The following is a 14,116-nucleotide window of genomic DNA, read 5'->3' as shown; positions in this document are numbered from 1 at the left end:
ATTGTTTGAAAGTAAAAAATGTCAGTAGAATAACTGAATGTATATTGGTGTTACAGTCTGCTCCATAAGGCTTTGTGAGAGTTAAACTATGTCATGATACAGGAATCTTATAAACTAACATGTATCTCTTAAGGTCATGTACACCATAAAGCATAAAATATAAGAAGCATCTGTTGGCAGTACACTGTAAAGGTGTGGACTCTTTAATGACTAGACTCAAGATTAATGATACAGCCTGTTAGAGGCATGGGGGTGGAGGTGCCTTTCTCTCTTGACCTCTGAAATCATAATGAAAGAAACATGTCTACCCTTGAGAAGAACAGTTGCTAGAGATGTTCTGAACATGTTTGGTCCACCCAATGCATTATAGTAAGTTTTGGATTTGAGTTCAACTATTAACCATCTGATATCTTTTAATTGAGATTCCAGAAATACAAATAATAGTGTTTGTAAATCTGTAAGTAAATACAAATAATAATGAATAATATATGGAGGCTAAACTAGTGGGATTGTGCTTGAAATGATCCTCGGTGCTAAATCCTGTATTTAATATTCCATTACATTTGCTTAACTTTCCACGTGAAACTAGATGACAAATAATAGTCAAACCTTTAATTCATAGATGTCTCACTCCCAAAATATTAGTATAGACAGAATATATACTGCTGTTTTGATGGAATTTGGAAACTATAACTACAATACATTCCAAATTGTGGATTAGTTGGCAGCCAAAGGTACATTTCTAAACCAAAAGCCTTACTTTTTCATTCATTCATTTTGTTAGGGCCTTGTACGTATAAAGTTTTTTTAATTGAAAAGCAGTAACAGTACTGATTGCCTTATTAAAACACAGTACAAATAGATTTGATAATATTATACTGAGTATACTGATTTAATGCAAAATTTTATATTTGTATTATTCCTCTGAGGTTGCGTGTGTACTACGTGTACTAGAATATAAATACTAAAGGATATACATGAAAGGATCACAACAGAAACTGAATTGAATCTCATATATTTCTTCTGTATATGGGATTGATTAGGAAATCTGATTTTTTTAATCACACACTTGCATTGTGTATCATGCCAATTTGTCCCTTACATTGCTGAACACAAAATATCTGAATTTATTTGCTCATATACAGGCCCTCCTCATATAAGTGTCACTTTTCAGATGTCTACCCCTACAGATATTAGTGATAGGAGCAACAAAATATATGACATCTGAAACAAGAACTAGCACAGGGGTGTCAAACTCGATTTCATTGAGGGCCACATCAGGGTTGTGTTTGACCGTAGGGGGCAGGGTGGGTGTGGCCAGGGTGGGTTGGCCAGCTTGACATCACTCATGTCGGGGGCACCTGTGGTGGCTCGAGCACTCTGCCAGCAAAAGCAGGCACCAAGCTCCATTTTCAGCTGTGACAGCCTCCTGCAAGTTCCTGCCAACAAAATCGGAGCTTTGGAGGGCCATGTCCCGAGCTTCCTTTTCCATGTCAGAGGCACCATGGGCCAGTCCTTTGCTGTTTCCAGGGTGGCCCTGCGGGCCAGATCTAAGTACCAGAAGGGCTGGATCTGGCCCCAGGCCTTGAGTTTGACATCCCTGATTATCAGTTTAGATCTATACATGAATAAGGAGCATGAATGAATAACATACTACTATAAGAATTTTCCACTAACTGTACACCTGATTTTGTGTGTTCAAGTTTTATTTATAAACATACAAACATTTCTTTTCCTTTCTTTTCCTTGCTTCCTCCCTTCTTTGTAATGAAGAATACAATGAAAAGTGCCACATCTCATAACATCATACAACCATAAAACTATGGTAAAAGACAATGTAGCAAATAGAAGACTTTATTAATAGGGAATTCATTAACAAAATGACTACCACAGAGAAGAGCCAATCTCCAATCAGGACTCCTATGAACCCTTCGAATCATTTGTCTCGTTTGCCAAGAAGGAATCCAAAGTGACATGGCTGAAACAAGTTGAAGTTGCCTTGATATGGGGCTTTGTTTTTACTAATTGACTTCTTATTTTATATGGTTGTACCACAAATATTTCTTGATACTTTTTTTGTAGTCTCAGAGTTTAGCTGTCTCTAAGCAATAACTATTTCCTCCATAATATTTGCACTCATCTATAATATTTGTAATATCGGTCCAAGAGCAATAAAAACCAAACAAACCATTCACTGGGCATATTGTTTTCCTTTCCATTTTCTTCTGGGTTCCTTCTCTGGTCATCAGAACATATTAGGATTCTATCTCTGGTGAAAAAAATAGTAATCCTTGATTGTTTCTGAAATTTAACGCACAATCAGTACTTTCAATTAGTGGCTGCAACCCCTTTTGTTTGTAGTCATCTCTAAAGAGGACCATGGTTTCTCCAATAGTCATAAGCAGAATCTCCCTTCATTACTATAATAGTATTAAAAATTATCACAAGACAAATTCTTCTTTCCTGGATCATTAAAAAATTGATCTTAAGTATTATTTTGTGTGTGTTACTGTAACATTTTTAAAAAACCAAAAATATTAGGTTGTTAGGAGTTGAAAGGAGGCAAAATGATAAATGATAACAGTTAGTATAAAGGAAAGTGTGAAAGATGTGAATTGTGCAATGATGAGTGTAGAAGCCAGGAGTGAACTCAGGGACACATAGTAGCCTCATCCGCTCATCAAAATTATTTCACAATTATTTTCTAAAGTATGGGTAGCTATATTTCTCTGGTTTACACATTTCCTGTCTCAAATTAAATGTGCGCCAATGAGCCATGTTTCAATAATAGTGGACAGAAAACCCTCCAGGAACTACTAAAAGGGGACATGGAGGTCACATGTGGCCATTGGCCATCATATTGCCCAACTCTGTTCTATATTAAATTCTAAATGTAGCATATTTCAGTTATATATACAGTATATATTCCATCAGTTGCATTTATCTGTGATGTGAATAAAAATCATTGGGATAACTCTGTGTTCCTGCTGATGCAAACATACCCTGTAGATTACAAGTTGCAAGGCTTATAAAAGAGTCATACTTCCTATTGTTGCCAATGAATAAATAAAAAAAAACATGTTTTTCATCAATCTGTAATGTCCCCTTGGTGCCATAATTCTCAGAGTTTTTGAATTCAACTGTCTAGCCCTACAGTGATGGAAGCCAGATCCACATTCAAACAAATTGACACCAACAAAATATTACCAGCAAATGGGTTTTTTTTCACTTGGTGTTTGTGAATATGCACGCAATCAAATGTACATATCTGATAGTATCTATGACTTTCCATTAACTTTGGTCTATTCTTTTGATTGTCAAACTGGACAATGCTCCCTTGAGAAATATGATTATCTCTGGTTAAGACTAGAATTAGATTCACATAAAGTGATATAGTGTAATATTTGCTTGGTCTGCACTAGCATGTTTTGCAAATCAACACTATGTTTATTGAAAGCCATTATTAAATAAACCACAGCTTAGTCCAACATGTGAACTCAGCCACACATTTCTCCCTCAGTGTGAGAGTTGAGGATGGAAATGGTGGTACCCTGGCAAGAGTGGCTTTTGTGTAAGCATAAACTATTTATTTATTTATGTCTCACTTTATTATTTTTACAAATAAACTCCAAGTGGTGAACAGATCCAACATATCTTCCTCCTACTTCCCCCACAACAACAGCTCTGTAAGGTGAGTATTATGTTTACATAATAGTAATCTGAGAAACAAAGTGGCACAATGCTTAGAATGCAGTACTGCAGACTACTGCTGACTGCTGGCTGACTGCAATTTGGCAGTTCGAATCTCACCAGGCTCAAGGTTGACTCAGCCTTCCATCCTTCCGAGGTCAGTAAATGAGGAACCAAGTTGTTGGGGGCAATATGCTGACTCTGTAAACCACTTAGAGAGGGCTATAATAGCACCGTGATGCAGTATATAAGTCTAAGTCCTATTGCTATTGCTGCCTAAGACCGGGAATCACTTATTCCCTCCTCACAGTCTCTAATTTATTGTTGTGAAATACTAGGCTGTTAAAAATCAATTCTTATTCAGAAGAAAATGACATCATAAATATGAACTTTATCAGAATGCAAGAAAACAAAGCTAAGGACAATTACATTTTTTCCCCCTGAAACTGGGCACAAGAACATTACTAGTTTTTTTTTTACTTTAGTTTTGACCAAGATTCAAGTAGGCCAAGTATTTGAATCCATCATTTGTCACTAGCTTTTTTTAAATTTTCATAGTATCTTATATTCTGGTAATCCTTTGGGACAAGCCTGCTTTGAGCAGAAACTAAAATGTAGTTTGGTATAATGATCAGCAATGTATACGTGAATAAATAAACATAATAATTGCCAATAGTAGTCCTACAGTATGAATATGGTATTAAATGTTTTATTGCAAGAGTATTATCAAATCTCCATGGAATATATAAAAACATTGACCGTAAGTATGTTTAGGAATGCAATTTGGAAATCTGCCCATATGAATGGCTTTTATAAGGGTATTAATGATTCAAAGTTCAGACATCTTACATGCAAAAGTTGAACTTTTTCAAAGCATGATGTTGGACTGTATCATCGGCAATAGTCTACAATAAGCAAGGAACCAGGAGCTGTGGGTTGAAATCGAGAATTAGAACAAAAAAGCAAGTCAGGACAGGTAATGAAGAATAAGCTAGGAATCCAGATACAGTACCAAAGGATTCAGAAGCACCCCAAGGAAGCCACAAACACATTCCATGTAGGATAAGAAGCTTTCATAAGGATCTTTTTGTTTAGAAAAAGCCAGTGTCAGGCTTAGATGGACATATGCAATAGCTGAATTGGCAAGAGAGATAATGCAGTGCACTATACAACAATTACCCCTAGAAGCATATGGTACACACGCTCAAGATCCAGTACTCAATCAATCAAACCTTTATTATGGTCAAAGAATAGCATAAGAGTCCAGTAAAAATATGGGCGGTTCCTGATAAAATTGATGTTCCCAAAATGCAGGAGAAGGGGAGGAAATTCTAAGTGAATGAAGCAGAATTCTGAAAGTTTGTAGTCTTAGTTTCCTACTGAAGCATTTCAAAATTTATAGTCTCTATCAACCATGTGGAATATAGATTTTACACCAAGGCTTTTTTGTTTGTTTGTTGTACACTCATTCCCACAGACAGTTTAAGCTTTGAAAAAGTTTCCCAGCAGTGCTTGATGCAATGCAGACATGAAAAGTTCTTTCACAATAAGTATTTGGCAACGTGTTTATTTGAAGCTAAGTATAGCTATTTTGTAGGCCAGTTCTTCCAAAGGAAAATGCAAAAGAAAAAGATTGGCCAATTGAAATAATTCCTTAGAAGTTCTACAGCTGTATCAGATTTTTCATTTTTGGGTGGGGACAGGGAAACAAATGTGACCCAAGTATAGGATTTTTTTTTAATTAAATAAACAATTTAGTAAACTGCAAATCGATACGACTTTACAAAGAAATAGGAATAAAAAGACTATTAAAATTATTGGTTCTCAGGATTTTTTTTTAATTTAGCAAATATTGGTAAAATTCTCCTAGTGTCCTTACCTCTACAGAAAGGCCTAGTAATCTTTGCAATTGTTCTTCCTTTTGTCAACCACACTGCACCTCACCAAAAACCATAATTTTGGGAAGTAGAATAAATGGAATAACTATTTCCATTTTGACTATCAGAGCTTCTCCCATTTGGATTCTACTTTTACTTTTCCCCAGACTCAATGGATTTTAGAATCACCATAGAATCAAAGCTATCATAACCCTATAAAATACAAATGGACTCTGTTCCTCTAGGAACAGAGCTAGGCCTTGTGGTAAAATGGAAGCCAATGAATGTTATAAATATATAAATATTTATGGAGGTAGAATCTTGCTACTTTAGTTCTAGGAAGAATGATGTTCCTGATAAAGGCAATATGTCCAAGAAGATTCTCAGTCATCCAGGTCATGATTGTCCCAAAAGTGCTTTTTCAAAAGGCAATTGGACATTCTGGTCTTTCTTTGAAGGTGTTTCACTTCTCATCCAAGAAGCTGAAGAAGCTTCTTGGGTGAGAAGTGAAATGTTTTTAAAGAAAAAACCAGAACATCCAGTTGCCTCTTGAAAAAGCACTTTTGAGAAGTAATACCTTCTGATCATATTGTAGAATTAGTAAGATTTGGTTTCCAAATTGCCAAGCTGTATGCCCAAATTCAACCCTCTGCTTCATTTTTCTTAGAACATTTTTATTCTTTCCATGACAAGATGTCAACATGCATTTTTAGCTGGAACATAAATTAACCCTGGTTATTGTGGCTATTGTTATTGTGCTTCAGCAGAGACAGGCTTAATTAAGAATCACTGGAACATTTGCTCAGCCTTTGAACCATATGGCACCAGCGGAAACTCATTTAGTGCACAACATTTCAATTCAATTAGCGCATTGTATACATAATTAAAATACAGATGCGGCTAAATTAGGATACGGATAGACAAAAACTGTAGGTGGTGGGTTCACAGAGGAAATGAGGCTGATAGAACTATGCAGTTTAGAAAAGAATGAAGTAGCTTGGTGGCTCAGCTTTGCTTTAGTGGGATCCCGCAATTTTGTGTTCTGTCCTTTAACAGGGAGGGAAGCTGCTATTTTTCCCCATCTATTTTAATTTTACAGGATTTGTAAACATGAAAGCATGACTTGGTAGCGTGATAGATCTGTCTAAACCAACCTGATAAGTTAGGGAACTTAAAACCTCACCCTAACTGGTAACTATGGTGACATGGTATTTAAAAGGAAAACATAAGCCATCTAAAGCCATTGTACTCATCCCTCATTTATAGCAATAGCTCTTAGACTTATATACTGTCCTATTGTGCTTTACATCTCTCTCTGGACAGTTTACAGTATCAACATATTGTCCCCAAAATCTGGGTCCTCATTTTACCAACCTCGGAAGGATAGAAGGCTGAGTCAACCTTGATTGAACTCCAGTCTGTGACCAGTTGGCAATACTGCATTCCAACCACTGCGTCATCAGGACTCCTTATCATTTATCTTCATGTAGTGATCACCAATAATTAATTAATGCTTCCTCCAGCTGATCAGTAAAGAAATACATAAAATATTCTATTAAATCCCCTTACCATTATTCCATATTGAATAAATGTCTCACATGAGCTGAGTTATCAACAGTTTTGTAACCTGGTTTTACCACAGCTACCATAGGAAAAGTCAACAATGCAGATTGGAATATACTACCCTAGATGAGTGGCGAGCTGAGAGCTGGATTCCATAATTCCTACCAAAGGGAAAAACAGACTGCTCACAAGTTCTGCAAGGCTGAAATATTGCAGAGAAAATACCAGCTTTGATCTTTTTGTTTTAAAGTTTTCAGCAGAACTGTTAAAAAAAACACTAACAAAATTCATGTCTCAAAAGCATCTGATATCATATAATGCCAAACTAATAGATGGGCCATTTGAAGTATTACTACCCTAGCTGAGACACAAATACATTTTCTATATTAAAAAATCACCAAAGCCATTTATACAGAGCCTGGATAATGCTGTTAGCAATTTCATTATATACTTTTCTTTAAAGACATTTCTGTGGAAAGTTTTCATAAGAACTCATGCCATTAAGATGAGACAGCACTGCTACAGGAAATTTTCCCATGGTTGATTATATTAGTGGATATTCCATGTAAAAAGAAACCTGCATTTTAAAATCTCTTAGTATAGGTTTAGGATCCAAAACTTTCAACGTTTCTGCCGATGTGTGCATATTTGTTAAGCTGAAACAACTCCTTGTTGCTTTATTAATTCATGAGCTTTTGCTGAATATAGAGAACACATAAGCAGTTATAGTTATCCTCTTCCATCATTACTAGCCAGGAAAATAAATTTTCTGAGATCAGTAAAGTCAGAGCAATTGTGCTCAATACATCAAAAATCATATTCTAGCAAAATACGCATGTATACGTTAATATAAATATTATCAACTACACTGCATTTTTTTCAAATGACATCAAATAAATTACCCCATTGTTTGTCAAGTTTGTAAAGAAGCAAGGTCTTACAGAGGAAAATTAATTGGCTGGTTGGTTGGTTGTTGGTTGGTTGATGTGCAATCAAGTCAGGGTCAATTCTTAGCAGCCAATTAGATTTTCTCCATGTCCATTTGTTCCCAACCTGGTATTGCAGGTCTTCCAACAATGAATTTATCACCACTGTAACTGGTCACCTTGCTACTTGGTCATTCTCTTCTATTTCCTTCTATTTGCCTCTAGGCAGTTCTTCACTTAATATCTGAAACAGGATTGTTTTAATCTGGTCATTTATGCCTCAACGATAGGGAATTATTTGTTTGTTGAACTATTTGTTTTCTTTGCTATCATGGTATTCTCAGGAATCTTCTTTAATATAGTACACGTGTTCAAAAACATCAATACACTTTCTATCTGTTTTAACCAAAGTCTAATTTCTGCTTCTATAAAGTGTAACAAGGATAATTGTCTGCAGTATTCTAAACTTTGTAGGTATGAAGACAAAAACAATCAAGTAGGTTTTTTTAAATTGAAAAATAATATATTCCCTTGGATGTTCAATTTTATTGCACTGGATTTTGAACAAACCAGGGATTTTTCTTCCAGTCATTTCTATTCAAAATAATCATTAAGTGTATTGGTAATTAAACAGTTACACTTTTATATTGGAATACCACAACTGTTTATAGCAAAAAGGAAGGAGACAATGTTAGAACAATAAAAGCTGGGATAAAACTGAGGCTGAACTCTAGTGAGTCCAATCATGTTTTGATGAACCACTTCTGTTACAAATTGGAAATGATATTTTGTACATCATCATTATTTCATAAGATGCTTTTAATAGCATCTCAGTGTTCAGTGTTCAAACTAATGCCACAGAAGCTTAGATTTCTTTGCCCAATGCTTAAAAATTTCCCATTTGCTTCGAAGTTATTAAGAACTTAGTATCAAAGGCAGCCTGACCATTTTCTTAACCACAGATGTTTTAGAAAAGAAAGTATTGCATTCTTAGAGCATCAGGAAGTAGCATGGCATAAAGCCAACAGAATATGCCTTTGTTGTGTATTTAATGATGATGTCATTATTGAAAAGCTGTATCTTCTGTAAATCTCATTCTAGTTTAAACAGATCCAGAAAATATTTTCAAAGACTTGTTCTGTCAAAGATGCTGTTTATTTCTTTGAACAAGCCGTCATAACTCATAGCATTTAAACAACATTTATATATTCCAAGACAAACATGGCAACTGTGTTGAATCTGAGCTTGTCAACCAATTCCAGCAGATAAAATTTCCCAATATAATTCTGCTCAGCTGCTTGAGCTGCTTCTGTTGATGAACACATGTATTTATTTATTTTTCCTGACATACTCTACATTGAATAGTTGTCTTCATTGTTGCACTCCATTTTCTTAAATTATTTTATAGTGTTAAATAAAATAGAAGAAAAAGAATAGCTACAGGTGAAACTCAAAAAATTAGAATATCGTGCAATAGTTCATTTATTTCAGTAATGCAACTTAAAAAGTGAAACTAATATATGAGATAGACTCATTACATGAAAAGCAAAATAGTTCAAGCTGTGATTTGTCATAATTGAGATGATTATGGATTACAGCTCATGAAAACCCCAAATCCACAATCTCAGAAAATTAGAATATTACATGCAATCAATAAAACAAGGATTGTACATAGAACAATATTGGACCTCTGAACAGTATAAGCATGCATAGGTACTCAGTACTTGGTTTGGGCCCCTTTTGCAGCAATTACTGCCTCAATGCGGCATGCCATAGAAGCTATCAGCCTGTGGCACTGCTGAGGTGTTATGGAAGACCAGGATGCTTCAATAGCGGCCTTCAGCTCTTCTGCATTGTTTGGTCTCATGTCTCTCATCTTTCTCTTGGCACTGCCCCATAGATTCTCTATGCGGTTCAGGTCAGGTGAGTTTGCTGGCCAATCAAGCACAGTAATCCCATGGTCATTGAACCAGGTTTTGGTGCTTTTGGCAGTGTGGGCAGGTGCCAAGTCCTGCTGGAAAATGATGTCAGCATCCCCATAAAGCTCGTCTGCGGAATAAAGCATGAAGTGTTCCAAAATCTCCTGGTTGATGGCTGCATTGACCTTGGACTTAATGAAGCACAGTGGACCAACACCAGCAGATGAAAGGGCTCCCCAAATCAACATAGACTGTGGAAGCTTCACAGTGCACTTCAAGCATCTTGCAGTGTGTGCCTCTCCATTCTTCCTCCAGACTCTGGGTCCTTGGTTTCCAAATGAGATGCAAAAGTTGCTCTCATCAGAAAAGAGGACTTTGGACCACTGAGCAACAGACCAGTTCTGTTTTTCCTTAGCCCAGGTAAGACACTTCGGACATTGTTTGTTGTTCAGGGCTTGACAAGAGGAATACGACATTTGAGGCCCATGTCCAGGATCCGTCTGTGTGTGGTGGCTTTTGATGCACTGACTCCAGCTTCAGTCCACTCCTTGTGAAAGTCCCCAACAGTTTTGAATGGCCTTTTCCTGACAATCCTCTCCAGGCTGCGGTCATCCCTGCTGCTTGTGCACCTTTTTCTTCCACACTTTTCCCTTCCACATAACTCTCTATTAATGTGCTTTGATACAGCACTTTGGGAACATCCAACTTCTTTTGCAATTACCTTTTGAGGCTTTCCCTCCTTATGGAGGGTGTCTATGATGGTTTTCTGCACAACTGTCAAGTCAGCAGTCTTTCCCATGATTGTGCTTCCTACTGAACCTGACTGAGAGACCATAAAGGCTCAGGAACCCTTTGCAGGTGCTATGGCTTAATTAGCTGATTAGAGTGGGACACTTTGAGCCTAGAATATTGAACCTTTCCACAATATTCTAATTTTCTGAGATTGTGGATTTGAGGTTTTCATGAGCTGTAAGCCATAATCATCTCAATTATGACAAATCATGGCTTGAATTATCTTGCTTTGCATGTAATGAGTCTATCTCATACATTAGTTTCACCTTTTAAGTTACATTACTGAAATAAATGAACTTTTGCACAATATTCTAATTTTTTGAATTTCACCTGTATATCCCACATTCTTGGATGATGATGATGATGATGATGATGATGATGATGATGATGATGATGATGATAGCAATAATAGAAAGGAAGGGTTAAGATCTGGAGATTATGTGACAAATAGAAAAGAAAAAAAAACCAATCTGGAAGTAAGGGTAATCTACTGCATGTGGTTGAATTTGAAATATAGAAAGTATTGTGCCTGCCACAATCCCTCAAGATAATTTTCTTAGAATAAAAATGCATTGATTACTACCTCACTAATAACAGTACTGATTTCAACCTGAAGGAAATTTGATTTAATAATGTTTTATTTATCCAAAAGGATTTAGTATGAAAATGTAATTGTTTAATTTCACTCAGTACAAGAGGTATAGAAGATTCACATTTCCAGTTTTCATACACGTCTGTCCTGTTTATCCTATCACTACATGAATTAATTGTCTTCTTTACTACTCTGAATCATGACCCCAGATTTCTTGATACTTTCCTCTCTCTGCTTTTTCAGGCTCTCAACCATATACAGCTCAACTTGTCCCAGATTAGCACAAAATAAATCATTCCACAAAGCATTATATATACTTAGCTTTGAAACCTTTCAAAACATTTTGTTCAATTTTCTCCTCATTAGTTTTTTCCATAATAATTAGTGCTGAATAGAGTCTGTTTACACTACAGTATTACCAAAAATAAGTATATCAGCCATCCAAAGACAGTAGCAGTCTCAAATGAGCATCTATATTTAAAGACAGTATGCATTCCATGACTTCTGGCAATGTGTCCAAGCAAACTGTTTACTAACCAGAATAATGAACCAAAAAAATTAATGGGTTGGTTAGGTAAACATCTGAATAGCTACAGTTCCAGTTATAAAGCATCCAGATGTGCCTTGGGATCCAATAGAGCTTCCATTAAAATGTCAGAGATTCACAGCATGGAAAAACCAAATTGGATGGTACTCATTAAAAGGAGATTTAAAACCATAGGGTATTAAAATTAAAATCATAGGGCCCATCAATCAGTTGGAACTGAAAAGGCTTCTTGAATGAGAAGCAAAACATTTTCAAAGTGGAAAAGAAAACAAGAAAGCCCAGTTGCCTTTTTGAAAAAAGCACATTTCGGACAACACAATCTGCCAAAATTTCTTTGCCTAATTGACTCCCACAAAACAAGGCCTGTTATGTCTAGTTTAATGAAAAGAAGGACTAGGGGTGACATGGTAGCAGTGTTTGAATAGCTCAGAGGTTGCTACAAAGAAGAGGAAGTCAAGCTATTCTCCAAAGCATCTGAAGGCAGGACAAGAAGCAGTGGGTGGAAACTAATCAAGGAAAGAAACAACGCAGAACTAAGGAGAAATTTCCTGACAGTTAGAACAATTAATCAGTGGAACAACTTGCCTCCAGAAGTTGTGAATGCTCCAACACTGGAAGTTTTTAAGAAGAGATTAGACAAACATTCGTTGTGTGAAATGGTATAGGGTTCCCTGCTTGAGCAGGTGGTTAGATGAGAAGGCCTCCAAGGTCCCTTCCAACTCTATAATTCTGTTATTCTATTAGTTCATTTCTATTGTAAAATGGCTGCAATGATTGCAGTCATCGGAAACCCAAGTTCTAATCCACCCTCAGGCATAGAAACTCATGGGGTTACTTTGGGTCAGTCATACTCTTTCAACCCTCAGGATTATTGCTCTGAAGAACAATAGGAAAAATGAATACTACATACTTAAGTTCTTGAGTAAAAGGTGGGACATACAATTGGGCAGTGGTGCAGGACAGTTTGGAAAATAAGCATATTATTGTGGTGCATTATATCAAACAGCAGAAAATTTGCTTAAGGTCAATGGAGTAATAATAATGTGATGATGGTGATGATGATATCATATATCAATTATTGAAAAAGTTCTAAATCTTAGAATGCATGTTAAAGTAGGTTTTAAAAACCAAGAACAATACTTTGGTCATAATATAATCAATTTTCCATATCTATTTCCTGCTATAACCCATTGTCCAAGATAGGAGTAAGAAAAGATAATTGCCGGATGATTAAGCAATGAAACAAATTAAAATACTATTATACTAATAGCACTTATATACCATTTTACAGTGCTTTACAGCCCTCTCTAAGTGGTTTATAGTGTCAGCATATTGCACAATCTGGGTCCTCATTTTACCGACCTTGGAAGGATGGAAGGCTGAGTCAACCTTGAACCAGTGAGAATCGAACTCCTCAGGTGAGCAATGAGTTTGCCTGCAGTACTGCATTCTAACCACTATGCCACCATGGCCCTTTTGATGATGTTCAGGAAGCTGTTAAAGCTATTAGAAACTTGTCTATTCTCTATTCTCCCAAGCTTTGGGGCAAGGGGATAGATGAACCCCTGCTGGAAGGGAGGCTGGGGTACGGTACATATTTGTCTTCAGGAATTTATGAATTTCTTCTTTGTTATTTGTATTTTTTTTCTCATTTGTAATTGTAAATTACCCAGGGTCACTTGGAGTAGAGCAAGCCATACATTTTATTTTTTAAAAAACACACAAATAAATACCAATTGATTTTTAAAAATTAGTAGCAGTGGGATACATTCAAGAGTGGAACCAGTTATCAGGGAAGTGGTGGATTTCCCTTTGATGGATATTTTATTTTATTTTATGTATTTATTTGTCAAGCAAGTATTAGATAACAGGTATAAGTGTAAACATGATTATGAATACGTGAAATGAATACGAATAAAAAGAAACATTAGGACAAGGATGGTAAGCATAGGTAGGTAGGTAGGTAGGTAGGTAGGTGTGGGATTCAAATTTTTTAACAACCGGTTCTGTGGGCATGGCTTAGGTGGTGGGTGTGGCTTGATGGTCATGTGATTGCATGGACATGGCTTGCTGGTCATGTTATTGGCTGGGTGTGGCCAACTCAATATCTCTCACATCGAGGCACTCATCTTCTCGCCTGGCCTCTCATAACTGTGAGGATGCTGCAAGTCATGAAAAATGGTCATAAGTCATGTTTTTCAGTGCCATTG

General features: G+C 36.3%; 1 long non-coding RNA gene across 1 annotated transcript in view; it reads right to left on the bottom strand.

The window, feature by feature from the left end:
• Positions 1-875: 875 nt before the first annotated feature.
• The window catches only part of LOC148128143 (uncharacterized), a 30,732-nt gene continuing 17,491 nt past the window's right edge, over positions 876-14,116 (bottom strand). Inside the window, exons 2-4 of the long non-coding RNA XR_015740927.1 lie at positions 6,942-7,090; positions 4,540-4,619; positions 876-2,269 (exon numbers count right to left, since the gene is read on the bottom strand). This is a non-coding gene — a long non-coding RNA (uncharacterized LOC148128143). The remainder of the gene's footprint in view (positions 2,270-4,539; positions 4,620-6,941; positions 7,091-14,116) is intronic.

Source organism: Pseudonaja textilis, chromosome 1, assembly GCF_049901715.1.
Source record: "Pseudonaja textilis isolate UNSWEBS1 chromosome 1, rPseTex1.2, whole genome shotgun sequence".
NCBI lineage: Eukaryota > Metazoa > Chordata > Lepidosauria > Squamata > Elapidae > Pseudonaja > Pseudonaja textilis.
Note: the sequence above shows the minus strand (reverse complement) of the source record. Positions and strands in the feature narration are given on the sequence as shown.